General features: G+C 39.5%; 1 long non-coding RNA gene across 1 annotated transcript in view; it reads right to left on the reverse strand.

Annotated features, from left to right (window-relative positions):
- Positions 1 to 12,611: 12,611 nt before the first annotated feature.
- LOC150059279 (uncharacterized) overlaps positions 12,612 to 27,202 on the reverse strand; it is a 31,909-nt gene continuing 17,318 nt past the window's right edge. Inside the window, exons 3-4 of the long non-coding RNA XR_016536717.1 lie at positions 24,528 to 24,591; positions 12,612 to 13,064 (exon numbers count right to left, since the gene is read on the reverse strand). This is a non-coding gene — a long non-coding RNA (uncharacterized LOC150059279). The remainder of the gene's footprint in view (positions 13,065 to 24,527; positions 24,592 to 27,202) is intronic.

Raw genomic sequence — 27,202 nt, forward strand, 5'->3', positions numbered from 1 at the left:
AGATGGTTCGAGTCACAAGAGATTTACTTAAAGTTAACGGTACTGTCGTAAGAGAAGCCACGGTTAAGGCTTATGTGGATACCATACCGAAAGTAAGTCCCTGAGTTTTGAATGAAGGACTTCTTCATGTGCCACAGTGGGATTTACATAAGTTAGATTTAGAAAAAGCTTTAAGACAGGGAGACCTCCTGGGAGGAGCATTTCCTATGTGGCAACTCTTCCGGGAGTGCTTGCTTTCGTCCAAACAAAGAGCTAAACAACAGGTGGAAAGAAGTGCAGAGACGCTTGGAGAGATAGATGAGAAAGAATCGAGTAGACAGGAAAAGGAAGAATTAAGCGGTAGTGATTTAGAAAGCCTGTGCTTGGGGGAGGAACTGCACGATGGGGGGCCACTGCCTGTAGTTCAGCAGCCTGTGCCTCAGTGGGAGGAGCCAACAGCCGGCCTCCTCCCATCCGTCAGCAAGTTAGCTAAAAGAGTACAAGCCTAGACATGAGGGATGGGTGGGGGTTTCCAGTGTTTGAGGCCTACCTCAGGGTGTGGCTAACAGCCCCACAATTTGTAAGGTGTATGTTGATGCAGCCTTTAAGCCCCTTAGAGAACGCTATCCTGACATAATGGTAATACATTATATGGATGATGTTTTATTAGCACACCCTAATTTAAATTTACTTTTACAAATTTTTGGCTTGATGTCGGATATGTTAAAGAGTCATGGACTTCATATAGCTGAGGAAAAGGTACAATCAGGTTCTTCCATTCTTTATTTGGGATATCAAATTATGGGTACATGTATTAAGCCACAAAAAATTCAAATTGCTATGTTCTGCAGGAGATAGACATTTTAATCCTTCTAGAAGTCATAAACCTTTAGTATTGTGGAAAGATAGTTTCTCAGGAAACTGGAAAGGACCAGACCCTGTCCTCATGTGGGGGCGAGGAAGTGTTTGTGTTTTTCCACAGGATGCAGTCAGTCCCATTTGGGTGCCGGAGAGACTGATACGTCAGACGGTGGAGGCTCCTCAGAAGCATGTCGGTCAAGATGAAGGCTCTTCTACTTAGTACGAGTACGGTTCCTGGAATGAAAACCACGCTGCTGGGAACCTGAACAATCTCGGCCACCCTCCTGAACTGGATGTCAAGGATCCTCAAGAGCTAATTTTGTGGCTCAGTCATCTTTTATCAAAATCCAACTGAGGACTGGAATTGTTATGTTTGATCAATGAGTTGATTCATCGCAAGAACAATTGAATATTCTGGAGCAGGTGATGAGCACCTCTTGTGTAGCTGCCTGTTCCGGAGTTTGAACTTGGACATAGCATAGAATGCTCAAGTTGATAACTTGACAGCCTCTCTACGTACACAAATAATTGGATATTCCAACCTTGGGTGATTGGTCATGTTTATTTGAGACTGTTTTGGGATTTGGTCAAAGGTGGGCAGGATTGATTGGCTTGGGTTTGTTTTTTATGTGTTATAATGGTAATATGTCTATACTGTTTGTGTAAAATAATGCAAAGTCAATGTAGACAGTGAATGCTGATATGACAGGTGTTTTCTGCCATGGAAACAGGTGCCTTCCCTCAGGTCTGGCTTGCTTAAATGGACGGCTGGTAGTCAGAGACGGGTAAGTCCCAGTTGTTAGCCTATCAACCTAAGGCAGGAGCCAAGTAAAGAGTACTTGGTGATCCCATGATGGGTAAGAAGACTAACGAGCTTGGAGATGCCTAAGACAGGCACAGTCGATCTGATATGATGGAAGCCCCACATATCCTAGGTCTTCTCCATTTTTTCCTTTCTTTCTTTTCTTTTCTAAAATAAAAAAAGGGGGAGATGTTGGAGACCATTGCTTTCAGCCTCCTGAGGAAGTAAGATTATATGTTGGCACCTGGCAGCTCACTAATGAGTCAGTACTTGTTGACCAGGAAGTTTCTTTGCATTCGCTGATTTGTTTCTTCCGTGCTTGTGGATAGAGTGGATCGCTAGATTTCTTCCAGGTTTGTTTGCTGCTTTGCAGAGGACCTTTACTGTGATTGGCTGCTTAAGGATATAAATAGTGTGGGGTTTGCGAGAAAGGGGGAGAGGGAGAAAAGACAGGAGAGAAGCAGAGAAGAAAGAAGAGAGAAATAAACGACCTATGCTTGCAGTGATCTGGGTCTGTGATCATTCCCAGTACGCCTCCGAAGTGACATGTCGTTGCCGCGGGCAGCGACATATAACTATTACCAAGCTTCAAGCACCATGAATTATGGCGAATTGTGATTCATGCTTGCATTCATCTGAACTTGCTTGCTTTTCCAATCCCCAGGTCATTTCATCTTTACCTAACCGTTTATATCCTAAGGGGAAACTACTCGTCTCCTGAGTCTTGTGAGACCAAGCAGGCACTCAGGGCTCTATGTCACCCAGTGGTTCTTGCCGCCATACAGTTTATAAATCAAAGTATTTACACTACTATGAAAAAATAAGAGCAACAGAGAGGGCTAGAAAAACATAGAGCCTACGTAGTGGGATGTTGGATGGACTGAAAGTGTTGACCAGTGGAAAAGTTTCATTGACACAGGTGTAGAAGGCAAAGAAGTTGGTAGGAGACAGTGCATCAGACTTACTGGTTAGTTTAGGTGCCTTTCTGGGAACCAGCATTATGTTTGAGTCAAAACTACAGGGACAGAGTGCCTGGAAGGCTACAGAAGTTCACACCGATTCCCATAACTATCCTCTCACCCCTGCCAAATGCACAGAGCAGTCTGTCTGCAGGCAGACCCCTAGCCTGTGCTTCTTGCTGAGTGGCCATATTTGTATGTTGTAACGGACACAACCGGTTTTGTGTGCTGCATCAGAGTTCACAAAACATTGAGACAGAAACCATTTTAATGAGAAGAGATTAAATTTTAAAAGATGAACAAATCCAAGACCAAGTAATTCTGCTTGAAATATATGTATACATGGGGGCAGAGGACTGTGAAGAATGCACTCACACAATTACACAGTCGTGGGGACTGCTAAGTCTGAAATCTATCCTGCAGGCCAGCCAACAAGAGTTGAGCCAGTGTTGAGTCCCAAATCCTAGATCAGGCAGGCAGGGAAGGCTGGAAACTGGCCAGGATTGCTGTTAGTCTTCTCCAGGAAATAATCTGATCTTGTTGTTGCTCTAAGGCCTAAACTGGTTGGATCAGGCCACCTAAATTATTACAAATCAATTGTTTGTAAATGTTAATGTCATCTATGAAATACCTTTTCAGTAATACCTAGGCTAGTTTGAACAACTAAGAACCATAGCCTAATCCAGTTAGCACATTAACACATCATGGAGAAGAAAGAAAATATCTGGTAACATTAAAATTTCACTAATTGCTTAAAACAAGAGTGATTTTAGAAAACTAAAAAAGGCAGTCAGTTTTCTCAATCTAATAAGGATTAAAATAGCAAATAGCAGACACTGAATATCAACTATGTACCAGGCATTATGTTCATCTCAATTTCACATCAATCCCATAATCATTTTTTTAGAAAAAAAAAAGCTAAATCAAATTGCTAGTAAGAAAACCAGATGTAAACCCAGCTCTGATGTTTATTACACGTAGAGAAAACAAATAGTTGTCAGTTCCTGAAGGATGGATGGTTGCTCTATCCATGTACTAAGGCTCTGGTATAAGCAGCATGCCAATCAGATGGCTTGGCTAATTCTTTCAGGGCTGGAGTCACAGTAATGGCTCTATACTAGTCTTTGCCATGACCAGCCTGGGATCTGACAGCAACAGTAGCTGGATCAGCCTGGGTGAGCAGCGGTCCAGCCATAGCTGTCCTTCTTGTCACCAAGACTCCCTGGCTGACTTCCCTAGGGTAGCCAAGGAAGGAGGCTGATACCTACAAAAGCCATTCCACTGTTCTGGTATCTCTAAGTCCTGTCTTTTGTAGGCCCTGGCCCAACAAACTCCCCGACATTGTCTAAGTGACTCTACTGTCAACACCTTATGCTATCAGGTGATCCTGATCTAAGATAGCTTGATATCTGGGCAGACTTTCCTTGGCCACTGCCCTTGTATTTACAGGTGCCACAGGATGACAGTACCCTGAGTCAACAGTCAACAAATTTTTTCTTCCTCAGTTGGATGGTTGAGCAGGGGAGGGGGAGAGGGGAATGGGGGGGAGGGGGTTGAAGAAACTATTGGAACAAATTTCATCCCATGACTGTCCATTGTGTAGTGGAGTCTGAAGTTCTGCAGATAAGGAAGACTAATGTCCAGGAAGGAAAAAAGGAAAAAACTCCTGCTTCTCATGTTCAGAGGAATTCAAGGTTATCGTGTTTGTTCAAATAATCTACGCCATGTTTCAAAGTCTCAGTCTCTTTACCTGTACTCTAACCTTGACATCAGAGACCTGTTGAGGCTTATTTGTTCTGGGCAGCTATCCTGTCTTTCATTATAGCCATGTCCAGGCTATAATGAAAAGGAGACATCTGAGAATGATTTTGACACATGGGTCTAGAATAAAACAATATAGGAACGGCTTCTGGTTCATTCCCTTTCTATTTCATTGACTTGCCATATTGGTGCACTCCAATAGAGAAAACCTTCTTCCTTCTAAGAATATGGTTTGATGTTCAAAAGAAAGAAAAAAATGCAAAAGAAATCAGTATCACTGGTCATTTCAGTCAGCTTTTAAATTAACTCCATTTAACTCCTGAAGAACAATCCAAAAAGCCACATCCTTTAGCTGAAACTTCAGCCTAAATGTTTCTGCAACTTCCCAGCTGAGTTGTCATCTGTAAGCCTTTTAAAAATTAATTATTAAAGCTATTTCCATTAGTCTTTGGTTTGGCTTTCATGCAACCACTTTTCTTTTGCTGTTTAACAAGTGAAAAACACTGCATTTGCTATAAATATGTGGTATCTGTTCAGGCAGAAGGCTATGACTCATACTGGACCATTCCCTAGGGCCAACTTATGATGACTGCATTCTGGGAAGTGTGGTAGGTACACTACTAAACCACAGGCAAACTCCAAACCAACTCGCTCTATGAAAACAATTAGCTTGTCGGATCCTTCTGTTTTCCTTCCTAATTCAGGATACTGGGATATGTCATTCTATTATTCTATTTGTAAATTCTTTTTATCTATTCAGGTATCCATCTGTCCATCCATTGATTACGAACCACATGCCGGATGCTTGAGCTAGAATATTACCTAAGAACATTTTCCCGAGCTGAGAGCATTGGTGGCTCATGCCTATAGTCCTAGCTACGTAGGAGACTGTGATCTGAGGGTCCCAGTTCAAAGCTAGCCAGGACTGGAAAGTCCATGAGACTCAATTCCAATTCATCACAGAAAAAGCCAGAAGTGGCACTGTGGCTGAAGTGCTAGAGTGTCAGCATTGAGCAAAAGGAGCTCGTGGACAGTGTCTAAGCACAGTGTTCAAGCCCCAGAACCAGTAAAAATAAAAAAAAAGAATATTTTCCCAGAAGAAACACCATTACAGTATGGAAAAGTCAAACAACTAAAGTATCATAACGCAGAAGCTATCGAGGACTAAAACATACCATAAATGTAGGCAAGGATACAAGGGCATATTTCTAAGACTGGTCAAGGACCATTAGATGATATTAAAAAAAAGTGAGACAGGGAAGGGAGGTTCCTGATTATCCAGTTTTCTACCTAGTGCAAGCTGCTTTCAAATGGTCTCCAATAACGACCAGGTTTAGGATCTACTGACTCTTCCCATCAGCTTGCCCACAAATCCCCACAACCTCAGTCTGCCTGAACTTGACCAGTCTGGCCTTCTGGAGCACTGATAAACGAGCACCTCACCATCTTCTGTGAGTTATACAGAGGCCACCCTGCTACACATGCGCAAGTGCAGATGCTCATTTCCTGTACTGAGAGTTGACAGGTAAAGAAACCCTGTAATCCTCTGTTAACTGTGCGCGTGTACAAACCAGCCTTTTAAGGGCTAACCCTTTCTACCTGGAACCTTACTAAATCAAACAGGCTTTATTTGGAAGACCCTAAAAAAATCTTATCAAGCTGACACATAAAATTCACAACACATATTCCTTTCCATCTTTTTTCTTTTTTGCCAGTCCTGGACTTGAACTCAGGGCCTCAGTACTGTCCTTGGACTTTTCTAAAGGCCAGGGCTCTACCACTTGAGCCAAAGTACCACTGCCAGCTTTTTCCTATGTATGTGGTACAGAGGAATCGAACCCACGTCTTTGTGCATGCTAGCCAAGCAGTCTACCACTAGGCCAAACTCCCAGTCTCTTTCTTTACAGATATTAGACTAATTATCTTCTTGATTTTTTTTGTCTTCTCGTTCTATTGCCATAGATTCATTTTAAGTTTATATTTTCCTCAATGGCTGCCTATTGCAGATAGCATTTTCCTGTGTATTATTTAATTTTCCACACTTAGTGCATATTCTATGAGCTTGGCTTCTATGTGTAGTATGAAGGGGCCCAGATAATTCATCACACTATCATACCAATGCAGTACACTTCATTTTTCATAAATCAGGTCATCTAAATATGAGGTCTGCTATCCAGGCTCTCAATTGGGTTACATGGTTGGTCTGTTCTCATGACAATCAACTTCTGTTTTAGATATGTTTTACCACCACACGTCTATTTGTCTGTCAATCTGATGTTCATCTTTGGGTTGCAGTATTCTTGTGTCTTACTTGACCAAGTTGTTGGGATTTTGCAAATTTATATTGAAGTTGGAAATCTTCAAAATTGCTTTCTGTTCATCAATGTATAAGTTCACTAACATCCTTAAATGTACAAAACAAGTTGGTTACATAGCATTTTCTTTTTAAGGCTGATGGCTTTTTTATTTCAGGTGTTATTTCAATGGTTAGAATGACAAACCAATAGTAAGTTATTGAATTTTAAAGAAACCTTTGGCTTTATTGTATGTTATCTACCTCACTGATCAAAAAATGTTACTTTCTTGAACATTTAGTTCACAATTGTAACCTCTTCTAATAGAAGCACTGAGGTTACACATTTTTCTCCATGCACAGCTTTGGCTGCAACTCACATTTTGGTTTGTCACATCTCCATTTTTATTCACTTCAAAATGTCATGAGTTTTGCTTTTATTATTTGATTCTGGAAATTTCTTACAATAATTTCCAAGCAATTAGAGATTTCTTTTATTTTTGAAATTAATTAGCATTAAGCATTTTAAGACAAATACTTGAGGCAGTTTAATGTAGGAAAGATGTATTTTGACTTATGGTTTCAAAACAGTTTTGGTGGGCTGGTCAGATTGTTTCAGACCAAAGGCAAAATGGCACGGCTGAGGCTGGTGGTAAAGCAAAAGTAATGCACCTTACAGCAGTCAGGAAGCAGGGAGCAAGACCAAGGGGGCAGGTGACAAGATCTTTAACACATATCCCCAGGGAGGCCCAACTTCTTCCCTTCGTCCTCATCCCTGTAATGACACGACAAAGTGGATCCAAAGGGTTACACTATCGACGAAGGCAGTGTCTGCATGACTTAATCACTTCCTCTATAGAAGCACACATCTAAACTCTGCATGGTGAGGAACCAAGTGTATAGGAGCCTCTTGGGAGGGAATACATGCAAAACACAAACTTGTTTTACCTTACACTGTACTGAAGAATGCATGTTAAATCCACTGAAATTTCTAGTTTACTGTAAGACTCAGCAGATGGTATACTTATTTATTTGAGGAAAATGTTATGCTTTAAAAAATTACATGTATAATGCATGTAGTTGAGCAGTACAGTGTTACTGTTCCAATTGTCTAATCTCCATTTAGCTAATTTAAGATTTGAGATTTTTGGGCCGGGAGTTTGGCCTAGTGGTTAAAGTGCTTGCCTAGCATGCATGAAGACCCAGGTTCGATTCCTCGGTACCACATACATAGAAAAAAGCTGGAAGTGGTGCTGAGGCTCAAGTGGTAGAGCTCTAGCCTTGAGAAAGTCCAAGGACAGTGCTCAGGCCCTGAGCTCAAGCCCAGCAAAGGCAAAAAAAGAGAAAGGCCCCCTTGTTTTCCTTAAAGTACTATGTTACCTCTCATCTCTTTTATTGTCCCTTGGCTATCTCATATTGTTAGTATTTTACCTTGTTATCTGATATATTATATATGTTTATTTGGTTATTTGAAATAGGATAGGGAAGGGGGGAAAACAAGATGAGGGGCAGGGGTGGGGGAAGGGAAATGGGGACCAAAACATGAGAAAGGGCATCAATGTTTGTGAAGTAATGCACCTTCTATCTGGTGAATATAACCCTTCCACTAATTAGAATAAAATATATGAAAAAGTATTCACCATTATGAAATTAATCTTTCCTTTAGTGCTTGAAGACGGTAAGTTACCCGAACTTTACAGTCTAATGAAAAATTAATTTTACCATTACTATTACTATAAGCTAAGTCCATTTTTCCTTCTGTTGTTACTGCATGGTACCTAATTCTGTGCTTTAAGCCAGTTAATACAGCCAATATTCAGTTACTTAAACATCTTTACCTATTTACTTCTCTTCACTTAATTCCCATGTCTCTGGAATTTATGTGGAATCATTTGCTACTGCCTGGCAGTCTTCAACATTTCCATTCATGCATGCCTATGGAACCAACTTTATTTTCCCTGGAGTCTGTATTCTCCCACCACATTTCAAGTTTATCTTTTGGCACTGGTCCTTTTCTCCCTATCTGTAGTGTCACATTCCAGATATGTCTATTTTTTTGAGGACAGAAGCTACAAGGTAAAGATAGTGGGTTACAAAGAAAAGACTTGAGGCTGGATGACATCACAGGGCTACTCGTACTGAATGCTTGGACAATCTCTGAGAGAACAGCAGAAATTTCAGGATAAGCAGCTGTTGTTTTTGTCTTGTTTCTTTTGGCAAGTGCTATCTTGGTCTTCTATCCATTCTGGAAATGGATGACTATGGCTTCCAATGTGTATCTATCTGTATATGTAATGTGGTATATATGTAACAAAAAAAAACCCAAGTCTGCAGCACTTTGATCAAGAAATAGTAGTCCAAGCCAAGAGTGTTGGCACCTATCTATAATCTCAGTTACTTGGGAAAGAAGACAAGAGGGTCCTAGTTTGAGTCTAACTCAGGCAAAAACAAGGACCCACCAACTGAAAAACAAACAAAAGCAGTCAAGTGTGGTGGCAACTTGCCTATAATCACAGGTAGGTGGGAGATACAGGAAGTATTTTGGTTCAAGGCGAGTCTTGGGTAAAAGCAGGAGACCCTATCTGAAAAATGAAGTAAAAAGGGCTGGTCATGGCTCAAGCAGTAGAATTCTTGCTAGGAGTACAAGGGCTCTGAGTGCCACAGTACTGGATGACCCAATCCTCCTTTCAAAATAGGATAATGGCCAAGTTTTACAATCTACCCTGGGATAGGGGAGGACTGGGTGTGGTTATATATAACCAATTCTAATTTCCATACTAAGTAACCATTAGTGAAGTGGCTTAAATACAATGATGGACCTAAATGAGTCAAAAAATCTTTTGTTCATTGGAATGACTGAGAACCAAGATTGGCATCCTCCCTGATCAGTGTAGTGTTAGCTCTTGAGTTTAAGACATTTTTTCTTGGTAACTGGAATTGTTTCTTATTTTGCTATCAGTTGTGTATATATTTCTTTCACCAGTCCTGGGGCTTGAACTCAGGGCCTGGGCACTGTCCCTGAACCTGTGTTCAAAGATGGCACTCTACCACTTGAGTCAGGAGCCAGAGTGCTACTTGTGGCCTTTTCTGTTTATGTGGTAATGAGCAATGGAACCTAGGACTTCATGAATGCTAGGCAAGCTGTCTATCACCAAGCCACATTCCTAGCCCTTGTTTTTATCTGTTATCTTGATCTGGACTTATGGGATGGTGTCGTTACTATGAGTCAAGTCTTCCAGGCCACCAACAGTCCTGGAAATCAGTTTCAACAGCTTAAAATATGCTCCAACAGAATCCATCACCCATACTTTACTTCCTCATCGCTACAAGTTCTCTAGCCCATAAAGAAGGGCTACATAGGTTAGAGACTAATAAAAGCTGCTTTTGTTCCAAGTAACCATGTGCCCAACAAGAGAACTGTATTTTGGGGCCTCTGTTGCAGCTATTGTAGTTGTGGCAAATAAGAGAAAGGCCAGTTTCTGAAAGCTTTCTCATTGTGGAAGGGGCAGGGACATTTCAGGCACCCACTTTCTGAAATGGCCAAAACCTGTTTCAGAACTCTATTAAATAAATCCATCTTTGTTTAAGCTACTGTTCTGGGGTTTTGTAACACTGTAGCTTAATTCAGTCACTGATAAAATTCCGGAAAAAAAGAAAGATCAAAGGAAAACACAAAACAAACGTTTATTTAGTGAATAGATATGATGTCAGTTAATACAGGGAAAACAAAACTTGGAAACTTTAAATTAGAAATTAAGCCTTTTAAGGGTGACTTTCAAATATGGCAATTAGGAAATTAGTTGGACAAACCTCCCATAAGTAATGTCAATTCACATTCTATAACCCCTCAATTAAAGGCATGTAGTAATCAACTTACATCAGTAGTTCTTGTCATTACTTCAGCCTTTCATAAGAAAATGAGACTGCTGAATACTTACAAGCTTCTAGAGTTCTAGCACATCTCTGAGGTTCTCAATGTTCTATTGCAGCAGAACAGTTTGAAGTAGAGAGCTGGTGTTTATTCAACTTAGTATTCATGTATACCTTTGCCATTTGATTGCTGTGACTCTTCCCTGGATAAGTATGCATGGAAGAAATTATTTGGTCACCACTTAACACTAGCTCTGTTTTTCAACATATAAAGATACCAACCTAACCTAACTTAAACTGTTTCTAGTATAAAGAACCATGTATATAATAAACTAGCTCTTCTCCATGTTCAGTGGTACAGTATCAACTACTTTTCAGCAGTTAGGACTGTATGGCTACATTAGCCATCAATGATTAACCCCCTTTACTGTTTCAAGAGTTCTCACAGCTCAACTGCTTACTGTCATGTGGCAACAAGTGTTAAGAGTATGTGATTCTAAGATCAACACATTATGTTTCTTTCATGTAACTTATGATCAAAGCGCGTTTATTCATATTTAGTGGACAGTTTTCTTAACTGGTAGTTACTTTGTTACTTTTTATTGTATAAAATTGTGAAGTAAAAAATGATTTGAGAACATTAATTTTTAACATATTTCTTCATGTCACCTTTGCTGCCAGATTATCTTCCACTGAGAAGGGAAAAAGACCTCAACTAAAAACCACAGGGCTGTGGAAGTACCTCAGATGCACAGCACTTTCATAGCACATGCAAGGCTAAGAATTTGGTGTCTGATACTGCAAAAATCAGTTTTATCATGCTAGGCAGTGACAATGAAAATGTATCAAGCTACCTTTGTCCTTGTTTTCGCCTCCTCTGTTCTACTCTAAGAGTGGTGAATGTGTAGGTGCATTGGACATACTCATGGCAAGCAAAGAAGGTTTATAGTCCATGGTGCAGATTCTTTTTTTTTTTTTTTCCTCTGCCATAGGGCTTGAACTCAGGGCTTGGGTGCTATCCTTGAGTTCCTTTGCTCAAAGATGGCAATCTACAACTTTGAGTCACAGAGCTACTTCCAGTTTTCTGGTGGTTAGGTGGAGAGAAGAATGTTATGGACTTTCTTGCCTGGACTGGCCTCTGAACTACGAATCTCAGATCTCAGTCTAGGGAGCTAGGATTATAGGCAGGAGCCACCAGCACCCAGCTGAAGATACTTTGGTAAAGATTTAAATTGAGTTTTTTTGTCAGTCCTGGGACTTGAGCTCAGGGCCTGAGCACTGTCCTTGGGCTTTCTTAAGGTTAGAACTCTACCACTTGAGCCACAGCACCACTTCTGGCTTTTTTCTAAGTCTTCATGCATGCTGGGCAAGCACTCTACCAGTAGGCCAAACTCCCGGCCCCTAAACTGAATTTTGAAGAATGGAATATTCCCTGAATGTATATACATTCAATTAGCATGCTAAGAGACTTTATCTAATCACATCCTCACTTTAGTTTAAGAGACAAGCAACCCCCTTTTACAGATGGTTTTTTTTCATATTTTTTATTGTAATTAATAGAAGGGTTACATATTTGCCAGAGAGAAGGTGCATTAATTCACATACATTGATACCCTTTCACATGTTTTGATCCCCATTTCCCCCCCCCCACCCCTCATCTTGTTTTCCCCCCTTCCCTATCCAATTTCAAATAACCAAATACAAATATATCTGATATATCAGGTAACAAAGTGAGATACTGTAACAATACAACCAAGGGACAGCAAAAGAGATGAGAGATAACATAGTTAACAGATGGTTTTAGGCAGTTTATCAGAAGTTATTTTGCCAGTGATTGTACTTACTTTACTGAAACACACAAATATACATAAACTAGATGGAGTCATGAGAGAAGGGGGATTTATGTAACTATAATACTTCTCATTCACATATAAGGAACAAGGTCAGATGAATGAGTTAAGCAGAGGGAATGAGAGCGAGAGGAAATGAGGGAAGGGATAAGTGTTTAAAAAGAAATGTACTCATTAACTTTATTATATAAGTCTAATAATTAAAAATAGATTTTAAACAGTGGATATTTTTTGGGGGGGGGCTCTGATTCAGCACCCCCCCTCCAAAAAAAAGGAAAAAAAAAGTTAAGGCAAGAACGATGATGGCTTGGATGATGAAAGCGCTGTTTATGTTAACAATGATTTGTGATACTCAGCAGGGTGTGTGGCAGATCCCAAGCCTGGAAAAAACGACACCTCTAGCCTGATCATGCAAGGCCAAAATGTCCTCAGCCAAACAAGTTAATGATGAGGAGTTAATATATAACCCAGTTTCTGGAAGTGACCAACACATCAAATCCTGTCTTCTATAATGGACCATCCCCATATCATCAGTTTCCCAGCATTTCCAAAATGCCTGAGGTGTTAGGACCCATTGGAGCTTGCTCATTCTTTTTCCTGGAGGGTGCACTTGTCCTGTTTTTGCTTCTGTTCTTGAATTTGTTGACCAATAAAATCATGACCTTTCTGGCCTTAGTCATCATCTGAATCTGGTGACAAGATGCTTTAAAAATTAGCCAAACGTCACACCGTACAGATAAAGACCCCATTTACTCTGTTAAGTCTTGGAAATGTTATTCTCTGCTGGTTTATACCTTTACCTTTTTCAAACAGTTCGTAGCACTACAAGTTATTTCAAATCACAAACCAACTAGGAAATGAAGTCACTGAATGATGGCAGGACAAAGACAATCTAAGTGTTAATATCAAAAGCAAGGTATTTACTATAAATATCAGGGCTGTTGTTACAGGCAATGATCTGGAAGGATTGGGAAACAAGTAAAACAAGTTTGACAACTTTTGTGAATACTGTCCTTTACATACTCAACTTGATACAAAAATAAAAAATCATGAATTTAACATCTCTTAACATAATCTGCTTTGGTTCACCCATAGCATCATCTTTAACAGACTTCATAATGTTTTCCAGTTCTTGTAAGATCCCAGTAAGGCTGGAATCCTCCTGCACTAAAGTTCAGAGGAATTATGATTAAATATCTAGACATCAATTTGCCTCATCTGTCACAGGCCCAACCATTGTTCACACACAACTAAACAGTACATACTACTGATCTTGTTTGCTTGTTTGTTCAATCTAATGCTGAAAGTCCTGAATGCTTGTCTGAACTTAATTCCTACAATATGTGCTTTTCAAAATCTACTTAACCTTGAAGTAGGGTACAAAACCATAAGGATAAGTCATTAAGGGAGCTTATGGGGTGAGGAGATTACTGCTACAGAAACATTGAATGTTGTCAGCACTGTGCACCCGGGGTCTTCACATAATTTTCTTATCTAATCTTCAATCCTTATAATCACCTGATAATTTTTTTCTATTTTGTTTTTATTATTGTCCAGAGTTGAGTATTTTGTTCAAGGTCATATAGACGTCAAGTGAGAGAACCCAGATTAAATCACAAGTGTGTATTTGTGACACTGAAATATTTGTTCTTCACGCTATTTCCTACCACACAGTTGGGAAAGCTCTTGGAATGTCTGGAGTGATAAGTGTTCTTTCTGTCAATGAGAAAACGATTACTGGGGACCCTAGATGGATTCAGGATGAGGGCCTGTCACCAGAAAAATCAAGGCATGATCAGAGATTACAGACTTTCAGTCCTACCTCTCAACAGTAATGTAGTTAATCAGGCTGGATGCAAAAAGGCCTACAGAAAATGTAAGAGGCCAAGTTTTGGAAAAGCTTCCAGACAGCTGAACACAGCTCTTTCACTAGGTGGTTCCTCTGTATCCTCTGTAGTATCCTTTATAGTAGGTGAGTAAATGTGAATGGTCTCTCCCTAGTTGTGTAAGCTGTATGGGAAATTAATTACACCTGAGGGATGACCTGATCACTATAGCCAGTGTTTCTGTCAGGATACAATCTGTGCTTGTACGAGCATTTCAGGTGGAGGATCCATCTGCAGGCTATGACACAATCCCCAGGAAGTGTCAAAATTGAACTGGCTGGTGTCTACTGGAGAATGCACTACAGAAAAAATTAATTCTGTCTCATGTGGATTGAAGCTGTGCCCCCCCAGAAAGGATTGGTAATGCTTCCAGTGTTAGCTTTTGGTTACTTTAATGAAATACTTGAGATAATTGCAAGATGTGGTGATTTAGGCCTGTAATCCTAGCTATGTGGGAGGCTGAGACTGTGAGGATCATGTTTTGAGGCCATCCAGGGAAGAAAATTTCTAGAGATCCTTACTCAACTGAGGAGAGTGGGGGGATATATGGGGAAAAAGGTGAGAAAGAGAGAGGAGAGGAGAGGAGTAGTCAGGGATTTCAATGCCCCTTTCTAGAAAATAATCCAGTAATCTAACTTCATTCCAGTAAGCTCCATCTCCTGAATATTTTACTACCAGTAACAGCACAGTCGGGTGACCCAAGTTTTATAACATGGGCCTTCAGGGTACATTTTAAACCAAACTATAACAATATATGTAGGATTTTTTTTTCTTGTCAAGGTTACAACTTTTATGCCAGTTATAATCACACCTGGACAGTCCCTAGACAGTGAAGTAGCCAAACAGGTTGGACTGCTAGGATTCTGATCAAGGAATAGTTTTAACCAGCCTCACAGGAACAATGTGTATTATGGTAAAGACACAGTATTAAAGGAAGTTAAGGTTAATACATTTTATAAAACTTCTAAATGTTTTATAAAACTTCTACTGCTGTTTCACCATTCACTGGTAACTTTGTAAAGAATTAAAATCTTAAAAACAGCTGGGTGGTGGCTCACACCTGTAATCCTAGCTACTCAGGGGGCTGAGATCTGAGGATCAAGGCTCAAAGCCAGTCCAGACGGGGCACAAAAGGACCTGTGACTATCTCCAATTAACCTCCAGAAAATGGGAAGTGGGGCTTGGCTCAAGGGTAGGGTTGTCCCTTGAGCTGAACTGCTGAGCGACAATGCCCAGGGGTAGGGTGGTAGCCTTGAGCTAAAGAGATCAGAGACAGTGCCCAGGCCAAGTTCAAGTCCCACAACCCACAAAAAAAACAACAACAAAACAAACAAAAAACACCCAGAATGTGACAACAGGACAGGATGTTTCTAGTTAAAAAAAAAATCCACATACTTTTAATTTTTGTTATTAACAATGAGAAGAGGATGCAGTTACTGTTGCTATAATTTTGGAATACCACTTTAACATTTACCTGTGAAAAACAATCATTAAAAAAATTAAATTAAGTAACAGATATATTCCACTACATGTCATAGATTTTTCCACTTTCACTGAACCATAAAAATTGTATTTGAAAAGATACAATGTAATAGGAAATAAACTACATAATTTGTACCAACTGCTTAGTAATCAATTGCAAGACAAGATCAAATTTTCAAACTTAATTTTGGAAAGAATCCTAAAATTATAAGGGAACTCAACTTATCTTACATTGTCTATGAATACAATTAAATTGTAAATGAAAGTACAGTAAACAATAAATTTCAAATAAGCAAATGGAACTTGCTAAAAAGTGGGATGTTGTAAATCCAAGCATGCAACAGGACAGCTCTAATAGCAAAAAAAAAAAGTAACATTATTTCTTGAGTAAGTACAACATAATTAGAAAAAAATCCACATCTAAAAACAAATGTACATGTCTTTACTTCTTATTTTAATTGTGAATTTCCACAGAGGAGGCATCAGATATGAGCTTTGATTGTGGGTTAGACAGAGGTGGCTCACAGGCCTGGCCATACTGCTAGACACTGTGTTACCTGTGACTGGCTTTGTACTTAGTCTGCTTGTACCTATACAGAATCTCTTACATATAAGTGATATGCTGGGAGGTGAGTAAGGCCCTGTCTAATAACTTTCTGCTGAAACAAGGCAAGACAAGAGGCAGGGCACAAGACTTGATTACCATTGGTTACAAATGTGTTATGGCTTTCTCACTCTACTGAGATCTAGCGTGAGGGTCTATTAGCTGGAGGGACTTCCTCAGGAGGGGGTTTGGGGTTGGAGATTCCTGCCTGCTGCCTCTGTCTGTGCTCTGGAGAAAGAGGGCTGGCTGCAGCACTCAGTGGGCCCCCTCCTCTCTCAGCTCATCCTGGTTGAGGCGGGTTCTCCCTGTCCTTCCTGCTGATCGAGAGGGACAGGGGAAGACCCCGACAGTGATAAAATAACTAAATGAAATTAAGTTGAAATATTTTAGTAAAAGCACAAATGTGCCTCTTATCATTTAGACCACATAATAGGAATAACAAGGTTCTAGCCCATAATACATTTAAATTTAGGCATGTAGGGCACAATTATGTTTTTGAAAAAAAAATAGTGGATGACTATCAGTTTTTTAGAAAGTAATAATAATGATAACAATGATGACACCAGCTATCATTTGTCAGGAGCTTAGTATATAAGGAATCACTCTAAATACTTGATTGGAGTGGAATGACTAATAACCCACTAAATCATTTAGGTCAGATTCTGTTAGCATACCAATATGGCAGATGAGGAAACTGAAGCACAATAAAATTACCAATTTCTTCACAGTATCATAACTAGTAAGTGACAGAATCAAGGTTCTGGAAGTTTTCAGGGTGTTTTAAACTCATTTATATTAAAACTAAGAAGTTGATAGTATCTTTAGTGCTGAGATAAAAACAAGTTATGTCTAAACCCTACAGCAACTACATAATGAATACCTACCTAAAAGTAACTAGCATTAATACAGCTAGACTTATTGAATATCTAATATGAAAAGTACTATTCTAATGAGCCTTTTGATTCATTAATCAACATTATCACCATACCTACCTTTTTGGCAGATAAGAAAAATCCAGCAAATCCACTGATAAAGTCCACGTGGTAACACAAGTCTGCATCAAAGCGCCTGATTGTTAAAGCACAATGCAATGACTAGCTATGTGATTCTAACTCCCAAATAAGGACACTAATTTCTCCCAATACCAGAGTCACAAAACTAAAAAGATATAACAATAATTTAAATTTAAGGCAATTACATTAAAAAAATAAATACTCTGGATACTACTTTCTTCATTTATTGTTAGTTGTAGACATTCCAAGACAGCTGAAGTAAACATCCACCTCCCAGCCAATTATGTATTTCAGCTGAGTGTAGGATGTTTACATGAACTGAAACTTGGTTTAAAGTAGGACTTAGGAAATAAAACTCTTATTACATTTGCACCGGCTCTTCTGTTGAGACTTAACTTTATATTAAGATATATTATGATGAATACTTTTTTTCTAAAAAGATGACTTTGTAGAATCTGCTGAAAAAAACAGTAGGCACCATGACCCATATAAATGAGGCAAGAATCTTGATACTAGGTGGCGAATCCAAGAAAAGACAATATATTGTGATCACAAGAAATTCATGCAATACAGATACTCCATAATGAACCAAAGCTAAAGGTAACCATTTGTTCAATCTTTTATATTCCTATAACCTTCTTTTCCAAACACTTGAACAAGAATTTATATGAACACATCTGATGGGGAATATAAAATGATGTATCAGCTACCTGTTCTTTATTTTAAAAAAAGATCCTGTTTGGGAAAAAAGGCAACTAAAACTCCTGTGAAGATCTCAGGCATTGCTCCTCATCCATTTCTGTCTCCTTATCTCCTCCCACCACACACATTTCAGTTCTTTTCCTCTCAAGCACAGTTATTCTCACATTTTTGACTTATCACCTTTTGTGGTTCCAAGGGTTGTTGGTATCTCAAAGGCATCCCTCTTGTTGCATTCCTCTGAATTAAAAAGCAATTAATACTTTTACCAAGTGTTAAAAAGTGGCCTTGTCAGTGCACTTGCATCAAGAATAAAGTCTCAAATTTGGGAGTAAAATGAAATAAACAATGCCAGCAAACTCCAAAAATGTGTGGCCTTTCATAGGCATGCAAAGACTTTCCGAAGCCTCTCATGTTTTTACCTGGCCTCCTGTTTACTTCAGGCTGTTCTGATGCAAAAGTTCTCAAGACTAAACACATACACGTACCTATCTACCTTTGTTTTATTTATAATCAGAATTTTTTTTAAATTTTAATTACTACTGCAACAATGGTTTTCTTTGTATACATATTCAATCATGCCCTTGTGAGCTGGATAATCAATGTATTTTTTCCAACAACTGTTTTGGGGATGGGAGCTTAAACTCATGGCCTGCATGCTGCTCCTAGCTTTTTTGCTCCAGGCTGGCAATCTACCACATGAGCCACTACCTTCCTGTCTTAGCTGGCATTTAACTCTGACCCTTAGATCTCGGATTCTACTGACACCTGGGCCAAGAATTATTTTAACAGTCAGACTTTTGGGCAGGAATTATGGTTCAACATTTTAATACAGGCACCTCAGTGTTAATAATGCAGAAGAATCCAGAGTTTGACAACAGTCTGGCCTACACAGTAAGACCCTAAATAAAAACAAAGACAAATAATTCCAAATAAGCCGGTCATGGGGTGTGGACTCTAGGCCTGGTGCTGTGCTAGAGCTCTTCAGCTCAAGGCTACTACCCTACCCCTAGAGCCACTGTGTCACTTCCCATTTTCTAGTGGTTAATTGGAGATAAGAGTCTCTAAGTCTTTAGTGCTCGGGTGGCTTTGAACCATGACCCTCAGACAGATCTCAGTCTCCTGAGTAGCTAGGATTATAGGTGTGGACTACCACACCCAGTTTAGTTCTCTACATTTTTTTTTTTTTTGGTGGATCATAGGGTTTGAACCCTGGACCTGGGCGTTGTCCCTGAGCTCCTCAGCTCAAGGGTACCCTCCTACCCCTTGAGCCACAGCCCCATTTCCCATTTTCTAGTGATTAATTGGAGATTGGAGCCTCACAGTCTTTAGTGTCCCAGCTGGCTTTGAACCTTGACCTTCAGATCTCAGCCTCCTGAGTAGCTGGGAATACAGGCATGAGCCACTGCACCAGATAGTTCTCTTCAATTTTAAGTTGAGGATTTTATTTCAATTTCTAATTGGGCACAGTCCCCAACAAGAAAAGAAATGCAGAATGTTCTCTAAGGTTCTAAGAGCCTGGGTCCAGAATGAATGAACAAACTTTGAGCAAGAACACCAAGTGAGAACTCAAGGCCCTGAGGTTAAGCCCAAGTACCAGCATACATGTGGGCTTCTATGTGCATGTGTGTGTGTGTGTGTGCCTGTGTATGTATGTATGTACATATACACATAGGTCCACATGTATACGTATATATGTATAATCTGTATACACACATATCCCTTGAAAAACTGCATATGCCTTAAGTAACAAATCCCCTCTTCCCAAATAAATCATGTACATTCACAACCTTTCTCACAGAGGAACATTTACAAATAAATGCTATAGCACAGATATATCTTTAGTAACTGCATTATGATCAAATCTGCCATTTGTTTAAGCATAGGCCATAAATGGAAGTGGCAGACACTGCTGTAATAAAGTACCTATTATAGAGTGCTGTGTGTCAGGCAGCAGAAAAATAGAATTATAATGTCCCCATCTTCAAAAAGCTTGGACTCTGATCAAATAAGATACACCTACAAATAATTACATTAGCAAGAACTTTATCTTCTGGTTTGTGTAATGAACCTAATACAGTATGATATCTGACAGTTTAATAACAAATGACAAAATTATCAATGGTTTATACTGAAAATTACCAACAAACTAGAAAATGTCCAGAAGCTAAAAGTAGAAATGAGAAAACATGTTAAAATTCAGAAAAAAACCCTATAAAGTTATACATTAATTAAGCCATACTAAATGTCATCCATCTATGAGAATTTCTAATTCATTCCATTTGGTGGAGAAAAATAAACAAACGAACACATACCCACAACACACCTGCTCATAAGGCAAGCCACAATCTAAAAATGCTCAGGAAAATAGACTTAACTCAAACCAACAGCAAATGCTATGACTAGCTTTGATGGTTTGAAATTTTTCAGCTTCTGAGAAAGTTCTGATTAAGAGCTTTAACATCAATCAATGGTAACAACATAAAAGGAGAGGATGGAAAGAGTAAGCAATATCTAAGGAAAGAAAAATTTCTGTGGTATGCCAGGGAGAATTTATAAAGGGGGAAAATCAGTCTCCTGAACTGCAGGAAGTTAAACTCCAGTGTAACTAGAAAAACGATAAAGAATGAACTTTTCTGAAGTAACGCACCCTCTATATGGTGAATATAATGTAACTCTTCTATTAATTACAATAAAAAATATACGGAAAAAATAAACTTTTCAGTAATAGCAAAAACAGAAATAAAACACAGTAGAAACAAATGGTATAAACTAAAATCTTAAAAGTACAGTAAGTCAGCAGGCAAGCTCCCCCTCCCCAAACAAGTATACTGCAGAGAATGGTAATGAAGAACTAAAGACTTCTCATGTCTCTGCATGCATTTCACAACCTTCTCAGCTCAGCTCTACTCCTTAGGAGTGGTTACACTTGAAGATGCCTGTGAAGAGCCGGTAGCAGCAAACATCTGACTGAAAGCTCAGCTGTGTCGCACAGCTTCCAGTCGGGGATGTTTACAGCAACAGACTTTCTGAATAGCCAGCTTCAGAGAGAGAGAGGGAGAGGGGGGGGAGAGGGAGAGGGAGAGGGAGAGGGAGAGGGAGAGGGAGAGGGAGAGGGAGAGGGAGAGGGAGAGGGAGAGGGAGAGGGAGAGGGAGAGGGAGAGAGAGAGGGAGAGAGAGAGAGAGAGAGAGAGAGAGAGAGAGGGAGGGAGGGAGGGAGGGAGGGACAGAGGGAGAGGGAGGGAGGGAGAGAGAGAGAGAGAGAGACACACACACACAAATGTAGTTGGCCACCACCTTTAGCTAATGATTTACAGAATCTAGAGCTGAATGTAACCATGACACCTTGGAACGAAAATAATAAAGTTAATACTAATTAAGAAGAGTAAAGCCAGACTCACACCTGTAATCCTAGCTACTCATGAGGCTGAGACCGGAGGATCAGGGTTCAAAACCAGTCTGGGCATAGAAACCCATGAGACTCCAATTAACCAGAAAACTGTTAATGACGCTGTGGCTAAAGCAGTAGAGTGTTAGCAACCAGGCCCAGAGTTCAAGTCCCCAGTGGACTGGAAAAAAAAAAAAAAAGAGTATTCATTGTATGTAGTGGAGAATTGAGAAAAATTGGTGAAAGGGTAGGTTGAATGGCAGTGAAAGTGCTGAAGGGATGACATAAATCAAGATGCATTGTATATGTAAATGTACACTTTAGTAAGCATGTACATCCTTTTTTAGTGGCAGAAAAACTTCAATATAGAACCTAAAAGTAAGATAAGCAAAGGAAGGGGTGGGATGGGTGGGATAGGAGAGAATGTTGAAACACGTGATGCTGATCAAGATGCACTGCATTCATAAACTGCTTCAGTGAATGGTAACTCTTTTATACAATGACTTAAAAATGTTTTGAAAAATAGAGTAACTGGCTTACTACATCTGTGATTTTTTCCCCTAAATTATCTAATTAGGAAAGAAAGCATGCATAATAAATATACCTTGTTAAACATACATTAAAGATAATATCCTGTTATCTTACATGAGGATGTAATTTTGTAGAGAGCAAAAATGGGTTTTCCTTTCCCTGGACTTGGAGTTTCAGAATTAATAATAAGCACAGTAGAGTAACCATACATGTTTCCCCAAACAGTCCTAATTTATGTTCACTGTTCTATTATTATTAAAAGTGATCTTTTTATTAAAGTGTCCTAATTTAGATAATGAATGTAGCAGTTTTATGGGCAATAGATCAATACTGAGTGAGAATCGAATATTATCTTCCTTATCCCAGCCAATCCACAATTAGGGATATAGTTTATACATTAAAGATGTATTTTACTATTTGCTTTAATCTGGAACATGTAAAATAATTGAAGTCTACAACTCAATTAAGAGTGATTTCCAAGAAAGGAACACACTTGCATACATAAGAATGTATATGTATACACATGTATATCCATACCCAGAAGAGTAACTACTGGAAAAAATAATACCTACAACTTGACATGCTACCAATTTCCTAAAACCTTTTTTTTTTTTTGGAAGAAACTATAAAGGATTTCAGTTACTGAAATTTATCCTGAGATAATACACTTAAAGATTGTTCTATAAAATTCGTACTCATTTAAATGTTGCAAATAACTCTATTCATTAGGGAAATGAGGAAACTGCATGTGGTCTCTATGGATTCCAGAGAACATTCTTGTTTTTTTGTCAGTCATGAGGCTTGAACTTGGGTGCCTGGGCACTGTCTCAGAACTCTTTTTGCTCAACTCTACTATCAATCTTACTGCTTTGAGCCACAGCACCATTTCCAGTTTTCTGGTGATTAATTGCAAATAGGAGCGCAGCCTAGTGGTAGAGTGCTCGCCTCGCATGCATGAAGCCCTAGGTTCAATTCCTGGGTACCACATACTCAGAAAAAGCCAGAAGAGGCACTCTGGCTCAAGTGGCAGAGCAGCCCCCTTGAGCAAAAAGTGTTAAAGACAATGCCCAGGCCCTGAATTCAAGCCCCAGTACTGGCCAAACCTCCCCCCTTTCCCAACACACACAGGAAAAAGGGGCTCATGGACTTTTCTGCCTGGGCTGGCTTTGAACTGTGACCCTAAGAGCTCAGTCTCCTGAGTAGTTAGGATTTTAAGAGTGAGCTACCAGCACCCAGCCAACCTTTTTTTTTTTTTTTTTTGCCAGTCTTGGGTACTGTCCCTGAGCCTCTTTGTGCTCAGGGTTAGTGCTCCACCACTGAGCCACAGTGCCACTTCCAGCTTTTTCTGAGTAGTTTATTGGAGATAAAAGTTTCACCAACTTTTCTGCATAGGCTGACTTCAAATTACAATCCTCAGATCTCAGTCCTGAGTAGCTAGAATTATAGTAGGCATGGGCTACCAAGGCCTGGCTACCTTCATTGTCTTTGAAGACAGACAGACAGACAGACAGACAGACAGACAGACAGACACACACACACACACACACACACACACACACACACAGAGGCTATTTACAATAGATGATTGTTCTATAATCACAAGTGTTTAGATTTATATTAGGAAAAAAGTTAGTTCATGCTCAGATAGGCACATAATACCATAATACTTGACTAATGCGGATGCTATACCTCAAGTTGCAAGGAACCAGTTATTACAACTCTGTCCTTTAAACAATTTCCCTTTCTGTTCTCAGTTCAGTTTTCAAAAGACTGATCAGAAGACATTTTTAATCAGAGAATTCTTTCTTCAGGCACACAAGGGAAATCTGGTCAAATGTTGTATTTTTGTATAATATATTCTTGAATACGTGAAGACTATATATATATGTTCCTAAGATGAATAAATCTTATAAAATTTCATTTACAATTACATAGTATCTTCACATATTTCACTATAATATTCTATCTCATGTTTTTATGAGTGTACCCTTTGGCACGGTTCATCGATTTCCATCTTTACAAAAAAAAGTATCTGTGCTACCATTCCTACTGTTAGCATTAGCATTATGTTTCTGCTTATGCATTTTTTATAAAGATTGACAAAGTGAAAAGACACATATACACAATCTTCCGTTTAGATAAGAACAGGTATCAATGAACTACTCGGTGGAATAGGGTTACTTACTGCGCAGTGACTTCAATTGCTTGTAAGATCAGTCTATCAAACATAGTTCATGAATGTTTACATTCAATGTCTACCATGACACAGTGAGCACCAATTCTGACCTACCACGGATTACCTCCAATGTTAAAAGCAAGTCAGATTATCTCAATGCATCTTTCTTCAATATGATTATTCATAAAAGAGACATTATTCAACAGTATTGTTATAAGGGACTGCTACTTTTTCAATATCTTCCTATATTATACACTTAATGAATGTACTAATATAGTGTAAAGAGAAGTGAGTTACTGTGGGAGTGGGTTGTTGACAAGATGGAGCCAGCCCACTCCCTGCTTCCCAACTCAGTTGTGCCAGCCTCCTTTACCTTCTACCATGAAGCCCCTCACTAGATGCTGAACTTCCAACTCTGACCTCTGCAAGTTCTAGAGCTGAAAAAAAAAGAAAGAAAAATTTAAAAAATACATATAACATATATTCTTTACAAATTATTGGTCTAAGTGGAAATAAAGAAACACTTAAAAATAGAGTGATTATATTATGGGCTAAAAGTATGCTGCATTTCAACTCAATAAGGCAAGTGGAATACTGAAAAGGAAGCGTTTCGGAGTAAGGAATGACTAATTCTCTAAAAATGTTAAGGAGTGTGATAAGCAGCTCAGGGGTACAAGGAAGAAACAGTAACATGATCATGATTACTCCAATTATAAACTCCAAACAAACTCATGAAACCACACAAGCTGAAGGCCTGGAAGCAAAACTTCAGACCGGTCTGTAATACAGGGAACTGCAGATACTTGACTCAGGATGCAGTTACTTCTAGGGAGACACAAGGATGTGAGAACTTTGAAAGGTAAGGTGCTTATAGAGGATAGCACAGGAATGTATTGTGTAATTTTCAGTAAGAGAAATAAAAACAGCCAGGTACTGGTTGCTCTGTAATCTTACCTATTTGGGAGGCTGAGCACTAGGTTTGAGTTGGGAAGAAAAATCAGAGGGAACACTGCCCCTCGCCGCCCCCGCCCCCCCGTCCCGCCTTTGTGGTGGTATGTGCTTGTGATCCCAGCCATGACAGAATTCATGACCCAGGCATATGCCTGGACAGAAGCCAGACTTTATTCTAATAGCTGCTAATAAAACAAAGCTGGAAGAATGACTCAAATGGCAGAGTCTAGGCCAGAACAAGGCTGTGAGTTCAAGTACTAATACCACAAAAAGGAAAAGAAAAACTTGAAGAATTAAAACTTTTTCCTTTTCATGACATTGATCAAAATGAACTGTATTCATATACTGACCTATTGAACTGAAACCCCTCTATACAACTACTAAAAGATAATAAAGTATTGCTAGTCCCAGTTCAGAAAGTACTTCCACCCTGGCAGGATCCTAAAAAAACAAGAGCAGGGGCAGGCCTGCTTCTTTAGTCTTCAAAAGAACTGTCAAGTCCAGAGTCTCTCACAAAATAACAATATAAAGAGGTGATTCTTTGTGCATATGTGCATACCAGTCCTGGGGCTTGAATTCAAGGTCAGGGGGCTGTCAAGAGCTTTTGTGTTCAAGGCTAGCACTTGAGCATTCCACCTCTGGCTTTTGGTGGTTAATTTGGTGATTGAGAGTCTCACAATCTTTCTTGTCTGAGCTGACTCTGAATCATGATTCTCAGATCTCAGCCTCCTGAATATAGGATTATAGGTGTGACCCACTGATACCTGGAGAAGTATTGATCCATATTGTAATTCTTTTAACATTTTGAACTTCAAGTCGGGAACAATTTGTCCTTTAAAATGCACACCCCCCCCCCCGCCCGCCCCAAATGATCTAATAGTCTAGTCCTAGGAAGGCTATATGAGATAATAATTAAAACCCTAGGCTTCTTTACAGTTTGACAGAACTGGGTCAAACATTCAACTGTGTGGCTTGGCAAAAGGACTTTAATTTTCTGTTATTTTCCCATCCGTAAATATCAAATTAAAATACGTACCTTGGCTCTGTGCTAGTGGTCACACCTGTAATATTAGCTGTATTCAGGAAGCTGAGATCTAAGGATCACCATTCAAAGCCATGCTGGGCAGGAGGACAGGAAAGCCCATGAAACTCTTATCTCCAAAGAACCACAAGAAAACCAAAAGCAGAGCTATGGTTCAAATGGTAGAATGCTAGCCTACAGCAAAAAAGTTCAGGGATGATGTCAGGCCCGAGTTCAAGCCCCATGACCAACAGAAAACCAATCAACAAAAATCTGTGTCATGTAACGTTACTGTCAGGGTTGAATAAGATAATATACTATTCAACACATGGTGAACTCTGTAGTAATTACAGAGCTAGCATGCAAAGAGAAAAGAAAATGGGAGGATTGTTCAGTTTTTCACAATTCTTTTCTCATGGCTTTTAAATTTTCAGTTCTTTTCATTCACTTTGCAAATCCTGCTTACCCTTCAAACAAAGCCCAGTTCAAATGTCAAGTTTTCCATGAAAAAAAGTCCCTACTAAAACCAGACACTTCACAGGAAATACAGATGTGATAGCAGTTAACATGTACATAGGACATGAGAGTGTGAGGCAGTGCTTTGCATATATTAACTCAATCCCACAACATATTTTTGGGTAAGTACTAATGTCATTCACTTTTTTTTTTTCTCTGCTTGAAGTCTGGGCCTGGGCGCTGTCCCGAAGCTCTTGAGCTAACTCAAGGCTACTGCCCTACCCCTTAAGCCACAGCCCGGCTTCACGTTTTCTAGTGATTATTTGGAGATAAGAGTCTCATAGTCTTTTGTGCTTGGGCTGGCTCTGAACCATGATTCTCAGATCTCAGCCTCCCGAGTAGCTAGGTGTGAGCCACCGCACCTGGCTAGTGTCATTCACTTTCTATAGTTGAGAACAGTATCCAGAGCCTGTGCACAGGTCCTGATAAGACTGTACTATGAACCCAGCAGACTGGCTCCAAAGCTGATTCTCATACCTGTGGCTGAGCTATCTAAGACTGTTAACTGAGAAGGATGATTAATTATTGCAAAGACATTCAGAGAGCTGACAGTTTCAAGT

This window comes from Megascapheus bottae, chromosome 9 (genome assembly GCF_031878675.1).
Source record: "Megascapheus bottae isolate mThoBot1 chromosome 9, mThoBot2.hap1, whole genome shotgun sequence".
NCBI classification, from domain to species: domain Eukaryota; kingdom Metazoa; phylum Chordata; class Mammalia; order Rodentia; family Geomyidae; genus Megascapheus; species Megascapheus bottae.